The sequence below is a fragment of the Pan troglodytes genome, chromosome 4 (genome assembly GCF_028858775.2).
Source record: "Pan troglodytes isolate AG18354 chromosome 4, NHGRI_mPanTro3-v2.0_pri, whole genome shotgun sequence".
Taxonomy (NCBI): Eukaryota; Metazoa; Chordata; class Mammalia; order Primates; family Hominidae; genus Pan; species Pan troglodytes.
The window spans coordinates 156,932,686-156,955,899 of NC_072402.2; positions in this window are offsets into that span (position 1 = coordinate 156,932,686).

The window sequence follows — 23,214 nt, forward strand, 5'->3', positions numbered from 1 at the left end:
ATGATGGGGCACCACTACAGTCCTAGCCACTTGGAAGGCTGAGGTGAGAGGATCATTTGAGCACAGGAGTTCAAAGCTGCAGTGAGCTAAGAAGGTGCCACTGCATGGGTGATAGAGCAAGACCCCATCTCTTATAAACAAACAAACAAACAATCTTTTTTATCCCCTAGTTCTTTAATAGATCATTTATGTTTTCTTTTCTCCTGTTCTTTCCCATTTTTCCCTATTCTTTCTTCCTTCTTCCCAAGGTATGGAAGGATTGTGAATCTACTCAGTCAATCTTAAAAGGGGCAATGGGGAGAGGGAAAACAAGGAACCCTCACAGGCTAATTTTTAAACCACATCTCTTAAGAAAATATGGAGAAGCAAAGAGAGGAAAATGTAAATTACCTGAAATTCTACCACTGTAAATATGTTGATATACTTTCAGACTTTTTCCTATGCATTTATAACACACACACACACACATATATATAAGTTGCAAAAAATGGCCAACAGTATATATATACATACTCTTTTGTAGTCCCCTTTAAGCAACTTATTGTGAATGTCTTTCCCTCTCAAGCTTTATACTGACAACATCATTTTGAAAAGCTACATGACTTTACATTGTGTGAATGTACTATCATTTATGAACTTTTCTTTCACTGTAAGACATTTAGGTTGTTTTCTCTGTTGTAAATGATAAACACTGCTGTTGTCAATATCCTTATGATAACTCCTTTGCTCCCTTGTGCAATTATTTTTATAGGATCAGTTACTGGGTGTGAAAATTGGGATGGCAAGCGTGCATATAGCATTCACTTTCTAGGGCTGCTGGAACACAGTACCACAAACTGGGGAGCTTAAACAACAGGAATGTATGGCCTCACAGCTCTGGAGGCTAAAAGTTCAAGATCAAGGTGTCAGCAGGATTGATTCCTTCTGAAGGCCTGTCCGCAAGCTCTGGTGGTTTCCTGGCTCTCTAGGTGCTCCTTGGTTTCTGCTGCATCACCTAATCTCTGCCTCCATCTTCACATGGTCTTCTCCCTATGTGTGCAAATTTCCCCTTTTTGTAAGAACACCAGGCATACTAAGTCTGAGACACTGTGGAACATGCAAGCGGAAATATCTACTCAGTAGCTATATATGTAGGTCTGGAGTTTAGGAAAGACAAACGTGTGAGTCATTGCCACTTCAGTGGCAGTTGACAGTCATGGGGATGGATGAAATCACCCACTAAGATCGCCCTGTAACATGAGATAAAAAGAGAGCCAAGGAAAGAATTCTAGGAACTCCAATAAACTTACAGGATGATTGGAGGGTAAGAAGGTCACTAATGTGGCATAATTAGACCTGGGCTTCAGGAAGTCAGCACTGGGAGCGATATTATGGAATAGTTGGAATTAGAAAGAAAGAGGAGACATGTCCCATCTCCTAGCTCTGAAGCACCCTGTGTGTCCATTCCTGACTTCAGGCACCTCCCTCCCTGCTATTGGCAGTCACTGCTCTCAAGTTTTTATTAACCAATCTCTTGCTTTTCTTTATAGTTTAAGCACATATATATCTCTAACTACTATGTTGTTCAATTTTTTCTACTTTTAAATGTTACATACATGGAATCTTGCTTTATGAGTTCTTCTACAATCTGGTTATTTACTCAAAATTAGGTGTTTTGGAAGGATTTGTTTTGTCACGTGTGGCTATAGATTTTTCATTTTTAGTGCTGTATGGTATTGCATTGTAGGCACATATACCAATTTATTATTATTATTATTATTGAAAGTAATGGCAAATACCATAATTACTTTTGCACAAACCCAGTATTTGTCCACTGTATTATTCATGGACATTTGGGGACATTTCCAGTGTTTTGCTATTATGGGTAATGTTTCCATGAACTTGTTCATACATTTCTCCTTCATCTGCCCAAGAGTGTCTTTCTAGAAAATATACCACAGAGTAGAATGGTTGAATCGCTTACCCCCAGGCTTGCTTTACACCAGAAAAGACTCATATGAAAATGAATTCCTGCCTCACACCATATTCAAAATTCAATTTCATGTGGATCAAACACTGAAGTTCCAAATGTAAACCTTAAGACTTTCAGGAGAAAATATGAAAATTATTATTTTTTAAATTTTGAGATGGAGTTTCACTCTTGTTGCCCAGGCTGCAGTGCAACAGCGCAATCTTGGCTCACTGCAACCTCCGCCTCCTGGTTTCAAGCGATTCTCCTGCCTCAGCCTCCCAAGTAGCTGGGATTACAGGCGTCTGCCACAACGTGAGCTAATTTTTTTGTATTTTTAGTAGAGACAGGGTTTCACCATGTTGGCCAGGCTGGTCTTGAACTCCTCACCTCAGGTGATCTGCCCGCCTCAGCCTCCCAAAGTGTTGGGATTACAGATGTGTGCCACCATGCCAGGCTGGAATATCTTTATGACCTTAGGTTAGGAAAGGTTTTCTTATACAAGGTACAAGAAGAACCACCCGTAAAGCAAAAGGTAATAAATCATAAGAATTAACAACTTCTTTTCAATAAAAGACATGGTAAAAAGAATGAAAAGAGAAGCCATAACTGGGAGAAGATAGTCATATAATATATATAATGCACAAAACTTAGTATCTAGAGTCTATGAATAATTCCTACAAATCAATAAGGAAAAAGACAAATAACTCAGTAGAAAATGAGCAAAAGGCTCTTCACAGAAGAGGAAATCCAAATGCCGAGAAACATAGGAAACAAGATTCAATCTCATTAGTAATCAGATAAATGCAAATTAAAACCACAATGAGAAACTGTTTAAATCCACCAGACTGGCATAAACGTAAAAATAAGACAATACCAAGTTTTGACAAGAATGTAGAGCATTGTAAACTCACACACTCCTGGTGGGGGTGTGATTTGCTACAACAACTTTGAAAAGCAATTTGTCATCACCTAGTAAAGTCAAGTAAGCATGTGTCATATACCAAGCAATTCTACCCCTAACGTTAAACTAAAAAAAAAATTCTTTGTACATGTGAAGCAAGAGACACAATAAGAAACTCCATTGCACAATAGCCCATAATCGTTCCTAACAGCAAAAAACATTGACACAATTGAAATTTCTATTGACATTAAAATGGATTACAAAACTGTCATCTATCCATATCATGGAATTTTATACAGCAGTGAAAATGAATACACTGCAACTACACATAATAAATGGATGAATTTCACAACACAGAGTGAAAGCCAAGGAGTAAGTCACAGAAAGTCACATATGATGTGACTTAATAGATGTAGTTTAGAAAACAGACAAAATCAAATAATAGTTTGTTTAGAGCTACCTACATGTGTGGTAAGGTCTAAGGAAAACATAGGCTTAACACAAAATTTAGGATAATAGCTACTTCTGGGTGGAGGTGAGCATGTGACGATAAACTATGATAAATATTTGAAGGAAAGGATGGAGCTTATTTGAAGTTCATAATTAAGGGCCTGACTCAAGACTGTGGATTACAAAAGCCTTCCTGAGGAAGTGCACGTCAGCTGATACCTGAAGCGTGAGAAACAGTTTAGAGCAGTGCTTCTCAAACCTTAACAGAGACCCCCACCAATTGCTATGGGATAGAAAGGTATTTTCAGTCATAGTCAGATTTTTTATTATTAAAATAGAACTTTATCCAAATAAACATAAAGTACTGACTATTGGATTTTCTGCCTTCCTGGAGGAAAAACATCATTTTTTTTTCAAGCTTAGCCTCATTTGAATAGAATTTGAAAAATTTCACTCTGCTTTAATGGAAGCCAGACTTGAGAACAAATGATAATATATAAAAAAACTGGTGGCCATAAGCAAAAAATCTGGAAATATCCGATTGTTTACTCTGGGTTAAAAGAGATTATGAGAGAGACCTGGTCTTCAGAAAATGCATTGAACATCCAAGTTCAAGTAGCTGCAACGAAAGCATCCTTTAAAATATATCAGACAAATTAAAAAAAAAACTTAAGGTGGCAATAAAAGATGGCCTGGATGAAAGCATATTTTCCTAAAAGCATAAATCTGCTTTCACAAGAAGCTAAGATAAAAAAGAGTGAGTAAAGTGAATAAACTGAAAAAAACTTGCAGAAGATGAAAGATTGAGCTGCTGTTCTTATATAGGAGAATGAGATCTGGGAATTGGAGATATTAATAATACCTCAGACAATGGAGATTGTGTTGAGGATTAATAAAGTTTTTTATTGAGATAAAATTCATTGAAAAACACTGTGAAGTATACAAACCAGTGGCTTTTAGTACATTCACAATGTTGTGCAGCCATCACTACTATCTAACTTCAGAAGATTTTTGTCACCCCAAAAAGAAACTCCATACACATTAAGCAGTCACTCCCAATTCCTGCCCCCACTTCCACCTGATAGCCACTAATCTATGTTTTGCCTCTATAGATTTGCCTATTCTAGACATTTTATATAAATTGAAACATTATGTGGCCTTTGGTGTGGGTTCTTTAACTTAGCATAGTGTTTTCAAGTTTCATCCATATTGTAGCAAGTATCAGCACTTCATTCCATTTTATGGCTGAATGACATTCCAATGTATGGGTCTGCCATATTTTGTTCATCCCATTTATCCACTCATGGATATGTAGCTTGTTTCCACTTTCTGCCCATTATAAACTATGCCTACTACGAACATTCGTGTATAAGATTTTATTTGAACATATGGTTCGGTTCTCTTGATATATTCCCAGGTGGGTAATTTCTGGGTCATATACTGTAGTAACTCTGTCTGAAACATTTTTAGGAAATGTTAGTTTTTTTTTTTTTTTTTTTTACAGTGGCTGTACTATTTTACATTCCCACAGCAGGTTTTGAGGGTTCAAGTTTGAGGTTTCCTTGCCAATACTTATTTCGCATTAAAAACAAAATTATTGTTATAGCCATCATAGAGGGTGTGAGGTGGCGTCTCACTGTGGTTGGATTTGCATTTCCCTAACAACTGATGATGTTGAGCATCTTTTTATGTGCTTATTGGCTATTTTTATATTTTCTTTGGATAAATGTGCATCATCTCCTTTATTCATTTTTAATTGGGTTGTCTTTATGTTGTTGTAAGAGTTCTTTATATATTCTGGGTACTAAATAAACCTTTATTAGATTTCTGATTTGCAGATATGTTCTCCCATTCTGTGGGTTGTCTTTTCACTTTCTTAATAATGTCCTTTGATGCATAAAAGTTTTTACATTTGATGAAGTCCAAGTTTTTTCTTTTTCTTTTCTTGTGCCTCTAGTGTAATATTTAAGAAACCACTGCCTAATCCAAGGTCATGAAGATTAACATCTATGTTATTAAAATGAAGTTCTGAAGAAGCTGGATTTATATGGCTATGGTAAATGTATCTTTAAAAACTCTCGAAGGAAAAAGCAATAAAATCTACACTAAATTATTGAAGAAGTCAAAATAACAAATGCACTTATGGATAATGTTAAAAGTCTCAAAAATGTACTAGCTTTATTGCAGTCTGAAAAATCCAGTTTGAAAGTGAGATTTCAGAGCTTCAGCAGAAACTTAGTCATTACTAAACTGCATCAATAAAATAAAATGATTATGCAAGATTCAATTTAAAGTGATTTACTATGGAAAGAGAAGAATCTTTCCAAAGCAGATGAAAAAATCAGTCATGCATCTGAAGTGCTAGACATCTTCAGAATCCTAGCCAAAATTCTCTCTCTCTCTGTCTCTCTCTCTCTCTCTTTTTTATCAGGGCCTCTCTCTCTGTTGCTCAGGCTGGAGTGCAGTGGCATGATCACAGCTCACTGCAGCCTCAACCTCCTGGGCTCAAATGATCCTCCCACCTCAGCCTCCCAAGTAGCTGGGACCACAAGCATGCACCACTATACATAGCTAATATTCTTTTAAATTATTTTTTGTGGAGACAGGGTCTCCCTGTGTTGCCCAGGCTGGTCTCAAACTTCTGGCCTCAAGAGATCCTCCTGTCTTGGCATCCCAAAGTGTTGGCATTATAGGTGTGAGCTACCACACCCAGCCCAAATTAAAATTCTTCTAGAAAAATTAGAAAAAGCCACTGGATTCTATCAATTATCTTGAGGAAAAAAAAGCTCTTGATGGTTGGTTGAGAGCTCTATTGGCTGAGAAAAACTTTGATAACTCAAGAAAATAAAATCCACAACTCAGGGAAATAATGATTTAGGAAGAACTTAAGTTTCAGCTTTTAAAAAAGTATCTCTATGTCCCTGATATTCCAAAAGGAAAATTTGGCAGATGCATGGGAGATACTAGGATCCCCTGATACCAAGACAGCAGAGCATTAGGTTGGGATGGCTCAGGGTTCCAGGATCTGTGCCTAGTGTGGACCAGATTCCTCCATCAGGCCAACTCCATCAGGACACATAAATTCCTCCACAACAACAGGGAGAGTTTCTCCTGGTGCTCCTTTGCTGCCTTCTTTCAATGATATTCAATGCTCAAGACCTTCTTTTGATGATGTTGAGAGACATGCACCTTCAGAAGTGGAGACCAATAGGAAAGACAATGCACATGATCTTGGTCATTTAATTACACCAGACTCAACCCTTCCACCTGGACAAGAAGCAGCTGCCCAGGCTCTGTTCTTCTACCTCATCCTCCTGTCAGATGGCACAGATGTGTCCCAGGGGAATGTTCCTGAGAAGCAAACCTTCTGTCATGCTCTCTTCTCTGGAAAGCCATCATGGACCTCCTCAAGGATTCTTTCCTTGGGGATGGCCACGGCCCAGCACATCCTTCTCTGGCCACAAGAAACATGTCTTCACAAGTGCTGGATTTTGTCTTCTGTTCACACAACTTGAAAACAGAAGCAATGCACCTTCAGAATTGATCCTGCCTCCCAAGAAGCCTACTTCCAAAGATCAGAATCATAAAATGCATTTTTGCTGTCTTCGTAAGCAATTTTGATATTTTGTCAGTTTCATTGCTATTAAGTGATCATTCCTTGCTTCAAATGAAAGCTAGAGAGAATTACAATTCTTATGATACTGTTTTATAACTAGATTACCTATATGTGAATTTTTAAGCAAATTGTTTCCATTTTATTCTATTTGTATGTAATTATACTATTTTTGTTGTTAAGTCCACTAAAATAATTCAGAAACACAGCAAAAACTTTGTCTTCTAAGATATTTCTGAATATTTTCTCTTTTAGTTTTATTGCTCTTAAGTGATTATATAAGTACTCAAATGGGAACATGATAGAATTATAATTCTCAGGAGAGTGTTTTACAAACACACATCATATAAATGGAAATTTTGTTAGTAAATTGCCTCCATTTTATTTGATTTCTGCATAAAGTACATTCTTTTTAACATTGCTATTTAACAAGTCTCTTCTGTTAGTCCAGAAAAATGGCAATAGTTTTATCTTCTAAAGTATTTTTCAATTTCTCTTCTTTAGTTTCTCTGTAGTAGTTATGTGATTACACAATTGCTCAAATGGAAGCTCAATAGAACTATCATTTTTAAGATAGTATTTATGAATTTATTTTCAAGTGAATTTTATTTTCTTCAATCTCTAGATAGTATGAAGACAGCATTTCAATTGCTGATGTTTAACAAGTCCCCAGTAACTCAAACTGTAGTTGTAGTAAGAGCAGTTGTGTAAACACATGGAGACATTTGAAATTCAGTTTATTTCTGTATAGCTGGGGCTGAATTTACTCTAAATAATTAATATATTTATCTAAACAAATGTCAGTTTAAAAAGAGCTGTCTTAAAATAATTTCCTTTCCTGGGTGACTTAAAAGAGGCAATCTAGGAGAAAACTACATTCTTTTCTTCTGTCAACCATGCTGCGGATCCTTAGGGACCTGGGTTTTCTTTTAGGAATCAAAATCTTACACCTATTAAAGGCAAAACATGGCTGGGCATGGTGGCTCACGCCAGTAATCCCAGCACTTTGGGAGGCCAAGGTGGAAAGATTGCTTGAGCTCAGGAGTTCAAGACCACCCTGGGCAACAAAGTGAGACCCTGTCTCTACAAAAAACCCAAAATATTAGCTGAGTGTAGTGGTGCATGCCTGTGATCCCATCTACTCAGGAGGCTGAGGAAGGAGGATAGCTTGAGCCCCGAATGTCGAGGCTGCAGTGAGCTATAATTTTGCCACCGCACTCCAGCCTGTGGGAACAGAGCAAGACCCTGTATCAAATTACAAAAAAAAAAAAAGGCAAAACATACCTTTAAAATAAAGGGAGAAAAATCTACCTATAATCTACTTTAAGTCTTCTGTGAGGTAGTATTGCACACTGATAGCTAAGATTGAGATTTCACTGTGGAGGGCAATAGAAAAAAGCAGGTAACAATTTTTTTTCACATTCACGGTCTGTTTCTAACATATACATGCCTTCTTTTGAGGGATCTTTGTCTTAATGTTAGCAACTACTACAGTTTGTGTCCCTGCAGGTGCCCAAGAAATGTTGAGTGAATTAAATTTCATTTTGAACCCAGAGATACTAATTAAACTGATTTTAAGTGATGTTTTAAAGATGAAAAAGGACCAATGACTATATATTTCTCCACAAATGATGAATAAAATAGTTTTCAGAAAGTTTGGAGTGTGTGCTTAAAACTATATTTGGGGGGTGGCCTGATTTTTAAAATTTCCTGTGGCCACATTTTGGATTATTTCAAGGTCCAATGTGATACAAAAGTTGGAGAAATTGAAAATAAATTTTATAAAAATTATAATGAAGAAATATACAGCATAGAAGAATAAAAGGGAAACAGAATAAAGGGTTAAAAGTACAGATTCCAGAGCTGTCCAGTTCAGCAGCCACTAGCCACATGTGGCTATTGAGCATTTGAAATATGGCTAGCATGGACTGAGATGCATTGTGAGTATAAAGTACACAATGGATTTAACATGATTTAGTATAAAGAAAAGTCTGTGAAATCTCTCTCTTTCTGTTTTCCCCCCATCAGAACTCTACTTTTGCATTCAGACAGGCAGGGGATGCCTCATCCTTTGAATACTGGCACATTAAGAGCAGTGACATAGGTAAGAACTGAACCCAAGCACTATAAGAGAGGATGTTAAGCAAGATCTAAAAATCAACGTGATCAACAAGAGCAGTAATCTTTTCTTTTCCAAGGAAAAAGAATGGAAGAAACAGAAGGTACTGGGCACAATGTATTAAACACTGTGTTTTGAATGACTCGAGATTCTACGACTGCCTGGAGGGGTTTTGCTGGATCGGTGCAATGTCATGTGATTATTGGAAATTAATCCCTTTTTTCAAGAATTTTTCAAGAATTAGGTTAAGTTAGATTTGAGCAAACTTAATTACCTTGCCAGGCATTTGTTTTTCAGAAACATAATAATCTATGTATTTGATTCAATTAGTAGTAGGCCCATGGGTTGTTCTGTAAATCACAAGTATGAAATACAGACTCTAAAATTCATTTATTGAGCAATTACCATGTTCTGGGCAATGACCTTGTGAGAGGAATACCATTATGCCTATTTTACTAATATGAGAAATAAACCAAAAAGGGGTTAAGTAACCTGTCCAAAGAAATACACCAAGAAGTGGGGGAGCTGATTTATACCCACAAATGGTTCTTCATTAATTCTCTTTCAGCTGGGAAAGATAATTTCAAATGTTAGCATATGTCCTGATTTTATCTTGTGTACATCATATTAAAACTCAGAAGGACTGGTTGGCCAATCGACATCATCCTTCAAACTTTTCTCCCTCTCTCCCTTCACTCAATCTAGTCAACAATTAGAAGACAGAATCGAAGTGTGATTTGTTGATATCCAAAAAAGACTATGATGACTGAAGGAAATGTAGAGTACTCTAGATCACAAAAAATAATTCCTGCATGGTGATGGTGAGGGTTCAGTTCTCATTCTCCCCATCACAATTCTATGTATATATGCCATCAGGACAAACACTTGCAAATATAGGCAAACTGCTGATTGTGGGAGGGTGGGGCAGAGTGCAGAATGAATCAGCTGTTAAGATAAATCATCTATTCAACTGTTAACCCCAGGCAAGCACAAAACCCACAGAATATTATGAAAGAATATTCTCAAGCACTAGGTGTTTTTAGGAATTCTAGAAACAAAGACTGAGATAGCACTTGTTACAGACTATTTTTTTTAGAGCAGTTTTAGGTTCACAGCAAAACTGAAAGGTACATAGATGGCTGGGGGCAGTGGCTCACACCTGTAATCCCAGCACTTTGGGAGGTAGAGGCGGGCACATCACTTGAGGCCAGGAGTTCGAGACCAGCTTGGCCAACATGGCAAAACTCCCTCTCTACTAAAAATACAAAAATTAGGCGGGCGATAGTGGCACGTGCCTGTAATCCCAGCTACTCGGGAGGCTGAGGCAGGAGAATTGCTTGAACCCAGGGAGGGGGAGGTTACAGTGAGCCGAGATCGCACCACTGCACCCCAGCCTGGATGATACAGAGATTTCCCATATACCCACTACCCCATTCAGGAACAGCCTCCCCTACTACCAACATCCCCCATTGGAGTGGTACGTTTGTTACAATCAATGAACTTGTACTGACATATCATTATCACCCAAATATTATTAAACAATCTCTCCTTTTCTTACTTTTTTTGTGGTTATTAGAAAATTTAAAATTACACATATGTGGCTTGCATTATATTTATCCTGGACAATGTTGCTCTAGAATCAACCTGCCTGGGTGTTAAATCCTCCACAAACCTGAGGTATGACCTTAAACAGTTAACATCACCATGTCTCAATTTCCTTATCTGCACAATGGGCTTAAAGACAATACTTTAAAGCAGTGGTCCCCAACCTTTTTGGCACCAGGGATCACATTTCTTGGAAGACAATTTTTCCTCGGAACAGGGGTGGGGGTGGGGAGATGGTTTCGGGATGAAATTGTTCCATCTCAGATTCTCATTAAGGAGTGCCCAACCTAGATCCCTCGCATGCGCAGTTCACAATAGGGTTCCTGTTCCCACTCCTATGAGAATCTAATGCCACCACTGATCTGAGATGGGACAGAGCTCAGTTGGTAATGCTCCTGCGCCATACTCACCTCCTGCTGTGCAGCCCACTTCCCTTCTGTGGCCCAGTGGTTGGGGACCCCTGCTTTAAAGGGTTAAGAGCATTTCTTAGACATACTGATGTTGGCATGTGCCAATGTTCAGTAATAATAGCAAGGGTACCAGCAAAATGATCAAAGAGTGAGCCTATTCTGAGACAGAACAGAACTGAAAGTGGGATATAGTTGAAAAATGGAAGGATCACTGAGCAGTTTATTAAAACACACACAAACAAAAACAATACAAAGCAAGCAGATAGCTAGTTAGTGTTTAAAGTTACATTTTCCAGGGTCATAAAAGCATCATTCCTATATCAGTTGTTACAGAGGAAATCTGGAGGAAATAGTGGCAGATTGCAGGTATGCTGACCATTGACTGAAAATAAAAATAAATACATCTACAAAGCAAGGACAATGATACATCTGTGGTTGTTAACTGGAGTCTTAGGCTTTCATCCCCCAGCTTTGCTGAGGATGCAGAAACTGAGTTAAGCCAACATCAGAGGTAGAGCACCGAGCAACAAAATCTGATTTTAAACAGATTGCTGCCAGTGATTTTCTCAAACCATAAGTAAAACACAGAATCTATAGTTTGCCCATTTTTTGTTTTGAGGCAAAAAGTTTTAATTTTATACCCATAAGGTTGTGAGAATTAAATAAAATATCACATCTATTATATTTACATGCATTAATAATAGCTTATTGGGAATATTATTATGGGAAAGTCATGAGGATAAAAAAGTTATAGTTTAGATTCACCATGTTTAAAATCATAATAATACGGCTGGGCGTGGTGGCTCATGCCTGTAATCCCAGAACTTTGGGAAGGCCAAGGTGGGTGGATCACGAGGTCAGGAGATCGAGACCAGCCTGGCCAACATGATGAAACTCCGTCTGTACTAAAAATACAAAAAAATTAGCTGGGCATGGTGGTGCGCACCTGTAGTCCCAGCTACTCGGGAAGCTGAGGCAGGAGAATCTCTTGAACCTAGGAGGCAAAGGTTGCAGTGACCCAAGATCGTGCCACTGCACTCCCGCCTGGCAACAGAGTAAGACTCCATCTCAAAATAAAAATAAAAAATAATAATAATAATTGTGAATTACATCAAAATTGGAATTATTAAAATACAATCAGATTCAGAGAGATTAATTTTTTCTTAGAGTCAGGGTCCCATTCTGTCACCCAGGCTGGAGTGAAGTGGCATGCTCATGGCTTACTGCAGCCTTGAACTCCCGGGCTCAAGTGATTCTCACATCTCAGTCTCCTGAGTAGCTGGGACTACAGGCATGTGCCATCACTCCTGACTAAGTTTTTCTATTTTTAGTAGAGACAGGGTCTCACTTTGTTGGCCAGGCTGGTCTCAAACTCCTGGCCTGAAGTGATCCTTCTGTCTTAGCCTCCCAAAGTGCTGGGATTCCAGGAGTAAGCCACCATACCCAACCTCAGAAAGAGTAATTTTAAGAAAAAAATTAATGTAGAAATCACTGTTGATTTAAAATATGGAGCATTTCAAGATTGGAGAGTCATAAACTAATTTGGAACTATTTAATACTTTTTACATTTGCTAGTAGCAGTGACAGCAGAAAATACGTTTCCAAGTGGTAGAATTTAAAATTAATGTAAATCCAAAGAGCTAAGATATGAATGGAGAGGAAGAAAATGAGTGATTTTCTTATGGATAAAATGTGACTATCATTAAAAAATAGAGTGGGTGAATGAATAATAAATTAACTAGAATATTGAGATAAGGAAAAGTAATATTGAGACTTCTTAGGAAAGTAATTAACACTGTTAACTGTCAGTGTAGAATAACTTCAGGAGTGGCTAATAGGCCTACAGAGAGGGTCTCATCCCTGAGAACCCTCCCCAGTACACAGGGACAAGCTCAGGCAGAACCTGATCCCTTAGGCAGAACTGATTGGTTCAGAGAAGGACATGTGGCCTAAGTGAGGCCAATAAGATTCTATCTCAGGATTTTGGAATTTGGAGCTGAGCAATACAGAAACTAGGAGTCAGAGTCATATGAATGGCAGTGTTCTTGAGAGAAGGTCTATGGATCTAGAATTTATTGTTGAGGATCTTGAACTCACCTTGACTCCTGGTTCAACGACAGGCATAACTGTGTCTGGTACTGTGCTCTTTCTAATACTGCTCTCCTGCTTCCTCTCCCCAACTCCCTTTAGGTTCAAGCTAGCATGTTTAAGTTTCTGTTATTTAAAACCATAAATAATATTTCAAAACAAGTCACTTGAGGTAATATTTATACAGTAGCAAGAAAAAAATTACTACTTTGATGTTTTCAGTAAAATTCTACATACTAAATGTAAATTTTCTATAAAATTTATTTAAGTATGAATGATGAAGCTCTGAAAATTCCAGGAGAGATATATGCAGATATCAGGGAAGTAATAATAGCTGTCAATAAAGAGGAAGAACATGAATTTTCCATTTGGTTTTATGGATTACGTGATGCTTATGTTTCTCATTTTGCAAATGGAAGATTGATGGAAACTGTCAAAATCTAGCCCAGGCCCATAGGCTGTTGTCTGAGAACTGTTAAACCATAGAGGCTCTGAAACACAGAACGTATTTATCTTTTTGTCTTTTGGCTATTCAATAAACTGATTTTTACAAATGGGAATTGAGGTCAGGGGAAATTGATTGCCTCAAGGTCAGGAGGGCAATTTTAGGCAAGGCTGCTTCTAGAACCCTGTCTAATGCTCTTTGGAAATAAACACATTGTTAAAGAAATGTCTCCTGAAGATTGGAAGCATAATGAATAAAACAAGGTAGCCTAGTCATTACAGATAGCTTATTGGTAATCAAAGCTTGCCTTGTTGTGTTGTAAATGTTTAGATTGTAACTGTCTAAACATTTCATTGATATTTTTTGAAGCATGGGAGATATTAATTTATTCACTTATGAGTCACTGTGGATGTAAAAAAACAAATAAATGAAATTACTTCATAATGTTAAATACTACAACATAACAATTTGATGTTCTTTTTTAAGATTTCAAAGTGAATGTTGATTAGGCAGCAATATATTATGCTAAAATTTTCATCTCAGAAATAGTTTCATTAGCCTAGAATTTGTGGGTTGGGACATTGTAATTATTATTCCATAAGTAAGAAGATACTATCTCTAACGCACATGACTTTGGATATAAAAGAGAAGCACACATTTTATTGTTCCTATTAAAACTGTGCATGGGACATCTATGGAAGGTCTATTCCACCCTTCGACTGTGGGAAAATTTCTACTCTATATTCTTCTCTATAAATGATAATGAAATTAAATGAATGTAGATATTCTGCCACCCTGCAATCTTTACTAACTTTGAAATTTTCATTTTGTTTACTGAATAAAGAAAACTAATATATTAACCTGTGTCAAAGAAAAGTAGAATCAGTTTTTTATAATGAGTACATATTATTATTATTATTATTATTATTATTATTATTATTATTTTGTATTTTTGAGACGGAGTTTCGCTCTTGTTGCCCAGGCTGTAGTGCAATGGCACAATCTTGGCTCACTGCAACCTCTCCCTCCTGGGTTCAAGCTATTCTCCTGCCTCAGCCTCCTGAGTAGCTGGGATTACAGGTGCCTGCCACCACGCCCAGCTAATTTTTTGTATTTTTTGTAGAGATGGGGTTCACCATGTTGGCCAGGCTGGTTTCAAATTCCTGACCTCAGGTGATCCACCCACCTCAGACTCCCAAACTGCTGGGATTACAGGCATCAGCCACCGCGCCCAGCCGAGTACATGTTATTTTTATAAATGAGAGAAAATGCATTTTACTGTTAGAATAAGTGGAATCAAGTCATGATAATGTTTTTCACTCCTGTTGGTAACTTTTCAAGCCTATATTTAGGTTAAGCTTGCTATATCATATTTATTCATTTATTTTGTTTTGTTTTGTTTGCTGTATCATATATAGATACGTTTTGTTTTCAAAACGAAAACAAAAAAATACCCTTTTTTCTCATTGTAAAAGTAATACAGAGATTTCCAGTTCCAAGACAGTTCCAGTTGCACATCTCCCTATTCTTCTGCTAAGTATAGCTAAAAATCCTGGACAGTATATGTAAAATAAATATAAGGGGACTCTGAAAGGTAGAAATAAGGCAGATTGGCTATTTACCTTAAAAGACATGCTAGCAAATTCCTTGGGATTTCTTTTTGTTTCATATATCCCAGACTACGTACTGGCAATACAGGCAACCTAGAAATGCCAGGGGGTTCATGTAACACTCCCCCATCCCTACCCCAAGCCTGCTGTCTCTAGACAAAGGACCAGGAAAGGAACAGCCTGGTAAGGCAGAAAACATTTAGTTAATAACCACATATGCAGAAAAGTTACCATGGGAGGCCTGAGCCTGCTATCCTTAGAAATTCTTGCTTGCAAGATTGGTCTTTGGCTGGCATCTGGGAACATCCTACAGTTCCTACACAGATATGAAACTTTCCCCAAATGATAAGAATGGCTCACTGAGACTAGACTGTTGGCAAACAATGTAGCTTCTGCTGCACAGCTGCTTTCCTTCTGAGAGTCTGCAGTTTTGATAGGTGCAAGACAGTGGGTATCTACATGATGACATAGTTTGTCTGTGTCCCCATCCAAATCTTATCTTGAATTGTAATTCCCATAATTCCCACATGTCAAGGGAGGGTCCTGGTAGGAGGTGATTGGATCATCAGAGTGGTTTCCCCCATGCTGCTCTCGTGACTTTGAGTGAGTTCTCATGAGATCTGATGATTTTCTAAGTGTCTGAATTTCCCCTGCTTGCACATACTCTCCTGCTGCCATGTGAAGAAAGTCTTTGCTTCCCCTTTACCTTCCGCCATGATTGTAAGTTTCCTGAGGCCAACCCAGACATGTGGAACTGTGAGTCAATTACACCTCTTTCCTTTATAAACTACCCAGTCTTGGGCAGTTCTTTATAGCAGCAGTGAAAGGGACTAATACAATAATCAACTGTCCCCAAAACCTAGGGCACTGATTCTCTAATAATCTTCCTTTGTAGACGCAATTCATGCCTGTTGTCACAGTTCCCTGTTAACAAAATTAAGTGTGCTCTGTATAATTTCCCTGGGAGAGAATCCTTAGAATCTTGGGCCTGGTTTCCTCCAGACTTCATTCCACGAGGCTATTCCTTTTGCTCATTTTATTTGTGACAGGAACTGTATGCTGAGTCCTGTGAGTCCTCCTAATGAAACGCTGAACCTGGGAGTGTTCTTGGAGACCTCTGACACACTGCCATACTCCAACCAAATATCACAGAAAAAGGAGTGTTCCCACCCCCACCGATCAGTAGTAGCTGACTGGGAAGCCTAGACTTTCACCCTTGATGGACTATAGGGTCCCCTAAACCCCCACCAGGCTGGTTTCAGAGAAGGCTGAGTGGGAAGCCCAACTTTCACCATCTTCCAGTGGTAATGAGTCCCCCACACACCCTCCAAAGTGTCATTGGAGGCCACGTGAGGATATAACAGTGAAATAGCAAAAGAACTAACATAACTAATCCATTTTTTAAGGGGCCTTTACTCATTCCTGCATGTAGGCTAGGATAATTTTAGAACACTGAGATAATATGCAAAAACAGCAATCATGTAGTTTTAAAAATGAACTCTAGGATTAAAGGAGAAGTATGTAAACAGCTAACTATATTTTGTTAAAGATTTATAGGAACATTTTCACATGACAAAGAAGTTCCCAACCACTGTGGACCCTCACTGGTGCCCAGATGTCTGTGGTTATTGGTCATCTCTTGATCTCAACTCCCTCCTCGTCCCCTTACCCTTACACAAAAAGAGCCTAAAATTTGTCTTGACTTAAGATGGTACTTTAGAATGATGGTCCACCATCTTCTCAGTTAGCTGGTTATCTGAATAAATCTGCTTTTCCTTCCACCAACCATCATTTTTCATGTCTGGCTTTCAAGCAGTGAGCAGCTGAACCTAGGTTCAGTTACATGGGGCAGTAATGAGGCATCCCTCTCCCTCCCAACCAGAGTGGTATCAGTGGAGGCCTAATGGGGAGCCTGAACTCCCAACCCTGCTCAGCAGTAATGAGATACCTTCCCCACCAACCTAGGTTGTCAAAGGAGGCCTGATGGAGAGCTTTGACTCTCTCCCTAGTCAGAGAGGTTGGAGGTGGCATCTCCCTTCTCCTAACAATTCAGTGTCAGAGGAAGCCTGCTGAAACAGAAAATTTAAATAAGATTCAGCACCAAGATAATACAGATGTTGGAATGATGTTATCCTAGCCTACATGATAAGGGTTTTAAAGCAGTCATCATAAAAATGCTTCAATGAACAACTAAGAACATGCTCAAAATGAATAAAAAGTGTTAGCAAAGGAATAGAAGGTATAAAGAAAAATAGACGGAGATTTTAGAACTGAAAAATACAATATCCAAAAAAAAAAAAAATCAGTGGATGGAAGAATGGAGGGGACAGAAGAAAGAATGAGCCTGAAGATGGAACAAGAGAAGTTATCTAATCTGAACAATGGAGAAAAAAATGGACTGAAAAAAAATGAACTGATGTTCAGGGACCTGTAGACTATATCAAAATATCTAACATTTGCACTGTCAGAGCCCTGGAAGGAGAGGAGAAAGAGGGTAGACCTCAAAAAGTGTTTAAAGAATTCATGTTTGAAAATTGCCCAAATTTGGCTAAAGACATAAGCTTACAGGTTAAAGAAGCTGAGTGAACCCCAAACAAGATAAACACAAATAAATCCCCATCATGACACATCATTAGTCAAACTTTTGAAAACTAAAGACAAAAGATAAAAATACTGAAAGCAGCAAAAGGGAAACAATGGCTTATGAGTCGAGTAGAAAACAATTAGAAAGTCACAGGATTTCTCATCTAAGACATTGGAGGCTAGAAGAAAGAAGCACATTTTTCAAGTGCCAAAAGAAAAGAACAGCCAGCCCAGAATTCTGTATGCAGTGAAAATACGCGTCAGGAATAAAGCGGAAATCAAGACATTCTCAAATGAAGGAAGACTAAGAGCTTTTGTTGCTAGCAGACCTACTGTGATGGTTAATTTTAGATGTCAATCTGACTTGATTAAGGAATACCGAGAAACCTGGTAAAGCATTATTTTTGGGTGTGTCTGTGAAGATGCTTCCAGCAAAGATTAGTGTGTGGGTCTGAGTGGACTAGCTGGGGGAGATCCACCCGCAATGTGGGCAGGCACCATCCAATCTGCTAGGGGTTCAGAAAGAACAAAAACAGAGAAAAGGTGAATGTGTCACTCTATCTGCTGGAACTGGGATGCACTTTTTCCTTTCTTGTCCTAGGAAAACAACTCCAGGCTCCCCAGCCTTTGAACTCTAGGACTTACACAAGAGTCACCCTCCCTCCCCAACCAACTGGGTTCTCAGACCTTTGTCCTTGGACTCGGAGTTACATCACTGACTTCCCTGGTTCTGCAGCCTTGGAGCTTAGACCCCACCACACTACCAGCATCCCAGAGCTTCCAGTTTGCAGACGACCTGTCGAGAGATTTCTCAGCCTCCACAATTGTGTGAGCCAATCCCTCTAATAAATCCCCTTACACTTCACTTGAACTAGTAACATGTTATCGCTAATTGACTGTTTTAAGTTATGTAAATATAATGTAATACCTAGAGCAACCACTACAAAATTTACAGAGATAAACTAAAAAAAAATTATACAAAGAGATACACTCAAAAACATTGCAGACAAATCAAAATAGAATTCTAAAATAATATTCAAGAAATCAATAGAAAAACAAGAAAAAAACAGAAAAACTAAAACTAGAAGCAACAAACAGAAAACAAAATATGGGTTGGAAGACTTAAGTCTCAACATATTACGAATTACCTTATAAACAAACAGTCTACTTTATTTCTAAAAGGCAAAACTCAGAAACAACTAAAATGCCCAATAAGTGAATGGCTAGACAAATTGTCGTACATCCACACAGGGAATCCTACTCAGCCATAAAAAGAAATGAACTACTGATACACAAAATAGCTTGACTGGATCTCAAGGGCCTTATGATGAATGAAGAGGCTGATCTCAAAACGCTTATACTGTATGATTCCATTTACATAACATTCTGGAAGTGACACAATTATAGAGGTGGAAAACAGATTAGTGGCCAGTGATTAGGAGTGGTCCGAGGAATGTGGATGGATGTGAGTACAAAGAGGTAACACAAGTGCTATGTTTGTAGTGATGGAATAGTTCTTTGTGTTGATCATAGTGGTAATTACATGAATCTGCATGTGATAAAATGGCATAGAGCTATATGTACACTCATTGCATCAATGTCAATTTCCTGGTTTTGATGTACTATAGTTATGTAAGATGTAATTCACTGGGGAAAACTGAGTAAAGGGTACAAATGACTTTTCTTTTTGCAGAAGTTTATAATAATTAAAAATTATAATTATAAAGTAATGTAAGTATTTATAATTATAAATATATTATAATTATAATTATCATTTATAATTATAATATATTTATAATTATTTTTAAATAATCGTATTTTTAAATAATTGTAGATTTTAAATAATTGTAGGTTTAGATAATTGTAGATTCCCAGGAGAATCTACAATTATCTAAAAATAGAGTTTAAAAAGTCTCATAAAAGTCTCATAAAAGGCATGGTGGCTTACACCTGTAATTCCCAGCACTTTGAGAGGCCAAGATGGGTGAATTGTTTGAGTTCAAGAGTTCGAGACCAGTGTGGGCAACATGGCAAAACTCTGCCCTAGAAAAAACACACACACACAAAATTAGCTGGATGTGTTGGCACGTACCTGTAGTTTAAGCTACTCGAAATGATGTGGATCACCTGAGCCCAGCACATCAAGGTTGCAGTGAGCCATGATGGTGCAGCTGCACTCCAGCCTGAGTAATGGAGCAAGATCAAAAAAGAAATAACATAAACTATACATATGTGTGTATGTGTGTGTATAAAGTCTAGAAAAGCAATGATAGGCACTACAAAAAGTTAGTAGAGTTATGAATATATCTGTGTTATTTCAATATTTTTTAAAAGAATGCCTTTATGAACTTCTCATATAAAAAAGAAATAAAAGTAATGTAAAATCATTGTAAAAAATTCAGATGTACATAAAAATATAAACAAGATGAAAATTGCCTGTTCTATGATGCCACAGATAATTTCATTAATTCACCTAACAAATATTTACTGAATACATCCTATAGAGCTATGATCTATCACGATTTTAGTGTGCATTTCAGAACTTTCCTGTACCTCCAGAGTTATATACAAATTGTAATCATCCATTCATATGTATTGTTACAAGCGTAATACGTACAGCTGGCCCTCTGGATCCACAGGTTCCAAAACTACGGATTCAACCAGCCTCGGGTTTAAAGTATTAGGGGAAAAACCCAAAGATAATAAGACAACAATAAAAAATAATGGAAGTAAAAGCAATACAGTATACCAACTATTTACATAGGATTTCCATTGTATTAGATATTACAAGTAATTGAGAGATGATTTGAAGTGTATGACAGGATGTGTATAGGTTATATGCAAATACTATGCTATTTTATATCAGGGACTGGAGCAGCCTTAGATTTTGTTATTTATTGGGGGCCCTAGAACCAATCCCCTACCAATACCAAAGGACAACTGTTACATCATAAGCTCTTATTACTTAACATTCATTATTCATTCATTCAGCATGTATTTATTGAGCATCTACGTTAGCCAATATCATGCTAGGTTCTGAGAATGGAAAGGTGAATAAATTGTCTGTTCCTTAACAAAATTTACTGATATGGTTTGTCTTTGTGTCCCCACCCAAATCTCATCTCAAATTATAATCCCCACATGCTGAGGGAGGGGCTTGCTGGGAGGTGATTGGATCATGGGGGTGGTTTCCTCCATGCTGTTCTCATGACAGTGAGGAGCTCTCACAAGATCTGATGGTTTAAAAGTGGCAGGTTCCCCTGCGTGCACGCTCTCTCTCTCTCCTGCTGCCATGTAAGACATGCCTTGCTTCCTTTTCACCTTCTTCCATGATTGTAAGTTTCCTGAGGCCTCCCTAGCCCTGTGGAACTGTGAGTCAATTAAACCTCTTTTATTTAGAAATTACCCAGTCTCAGGTAGCATCTTTATAGCAGTGTGAAAACGAATATGCTTATAATATAGTGGGAGAGAATGTCACTAAAGAAAGAATATTTCCAAGAAGTATACAATTATAGATTATGTCAAGTTCAGACAACTGTAAACAATGTTCTGAATATCCATCTGTGAAAGGAAAGGGTGATGGCTATGATGGCAAGATACCATGGCATGTTTATTATTGATGGGAATGAGCCAGTAGAAAGAGGTTAAAAATACAAGAGCAAGAGAAGGGAATCATGGATTTATAGAAAGCTTCCTTAGAAGGAAGAAGCCGGAGAACAAGTTAAAGGGTTGGCTTCAAATAGAAGCGAACTGCCTCAACTGAAATAAGCAAGAGTGAGGATGACTGAAAATATACCTTAGTTTGTAGATTTAGAGGTTTGAAGAATTGCCAAAATATGGGACAATGTCATCTGCCTAGAGCAAAGGAGTATATTGGAAGTTCTGAGGTTTGAAGAGAATGGAGTTTTTAAGTAGTAGTTTGGGGAAAGCATGCTGAATAGAGAAGGGCAGTAACTGGGCATGCTTCATTAAGAACCTGTATTCTGTCATGTGGGGAAGATTCTAAATATTTTCAGCTCTCTTACTGCAGGCAAGATAAAGGCAAAGGAGTAGGTATTAGAGGAGAGAGACAAACTTCTAGAGGGAACTCAATTTTTGAAGAGGATTGTCTTCCAACTGGGAAGAGAGGGAAAGCTTTTTGAGGGGAGTAGATCTGAGCTGGGCAAGAGAACACACTTGCTAGAGAAAGAAAATGGCCAGAGAGAGAAAAGGGGAGAAAAAATCTGGGGGAGATGGAGATAAAAGCAGAGTAGTGGGGGATTTCTGGCCTAGGTGCAGGAATGTCCTTTTATCTTCCAAAGTAAATGTGGTCACAGTAATATTAACAGTTTGTCATCTGATGTTGTGAAATTGTTTCCATATATTATTTAGACTCTCAGACCTGACAATCTATGGAGGAATTCCCAGGCATCTTTAGCTGCTACAGAGATGCATGAATGAAGGACAAGTATATTATCCTCCACACATTAGAAGAGAGGCTCCAGGGAGCAACAGGAGGCAAAAGTTCTTCTTCTTTTCTTTTTTTTTTTCTTTTTTCTTTTCTTTCTTTCTTTCTTTTTTTTTTTTTTTGAGATAGTCTTGCTCTATCACCCAGGATGGAGTGCAGTGGCATGATCTTGGCTCACTGCAACCTCCACCTCCCAGGCTCAAGTGATTCTCATGCCTCAGCCTCCCGAGTAGCTAGGGTTACAGGCACATGCCACCACACCTAGCTAATTTTTTTTATTTTTAGTAAAGACTGGGTTTCACCATGTTGGCCAGGCTGGTCTTGAACTCCTGACCTCTAGTCATCTGCCTGTCTCGGCCTCCCAAAGTGCTGGGATTACATGCGTGAGCCACACTGTGCTCGGCCAACATTTATCATTTGTGTTGAGACTATCCCAACCTTTCTCCTCTATTTTGAAATACAAAATAAATTATTGATTACTATAGTCACCCTACTGTGCTGTGGAACGCTACAACTTATTCCTTCTGTCTAACCATTATTTTCGCTCCTTTTAACTTCTCTTCATCTCCTTCTCCCTCCTTATCCTTCCCAGCCTCTGGTAACCACAATTTTACTCTCTATCTCCATGGAGTCAACTTTTTTTAGCTCCCACATATGAGCACCCAACTTCAATGTAAGACCCCAAACTATGCAGCTATTCCAAGAAAACGATTTGAGAAAATGCTTGAAAATGTTGGTCTGGGCAATGATTTTTTTTTTTTTAATTAAGACTTTATGAAGAAAAGGGCATACTTTTCACTGAAAAAGTTTGAGTTTTTTAAATGAGCAGATACTCATGCATTACTAGTGCAGCCAAAAATTATCAAAAGTAGGGAAGAATGCAAAATAGCGTGTGCCTCTTAACTAAAGAACTGTTAAGATACAAAACTTGGCTGTTTGCTGCCTTTCCCGCACTGCCAAGAGGGAAACATGAATTAGTTACATTGCCGTCG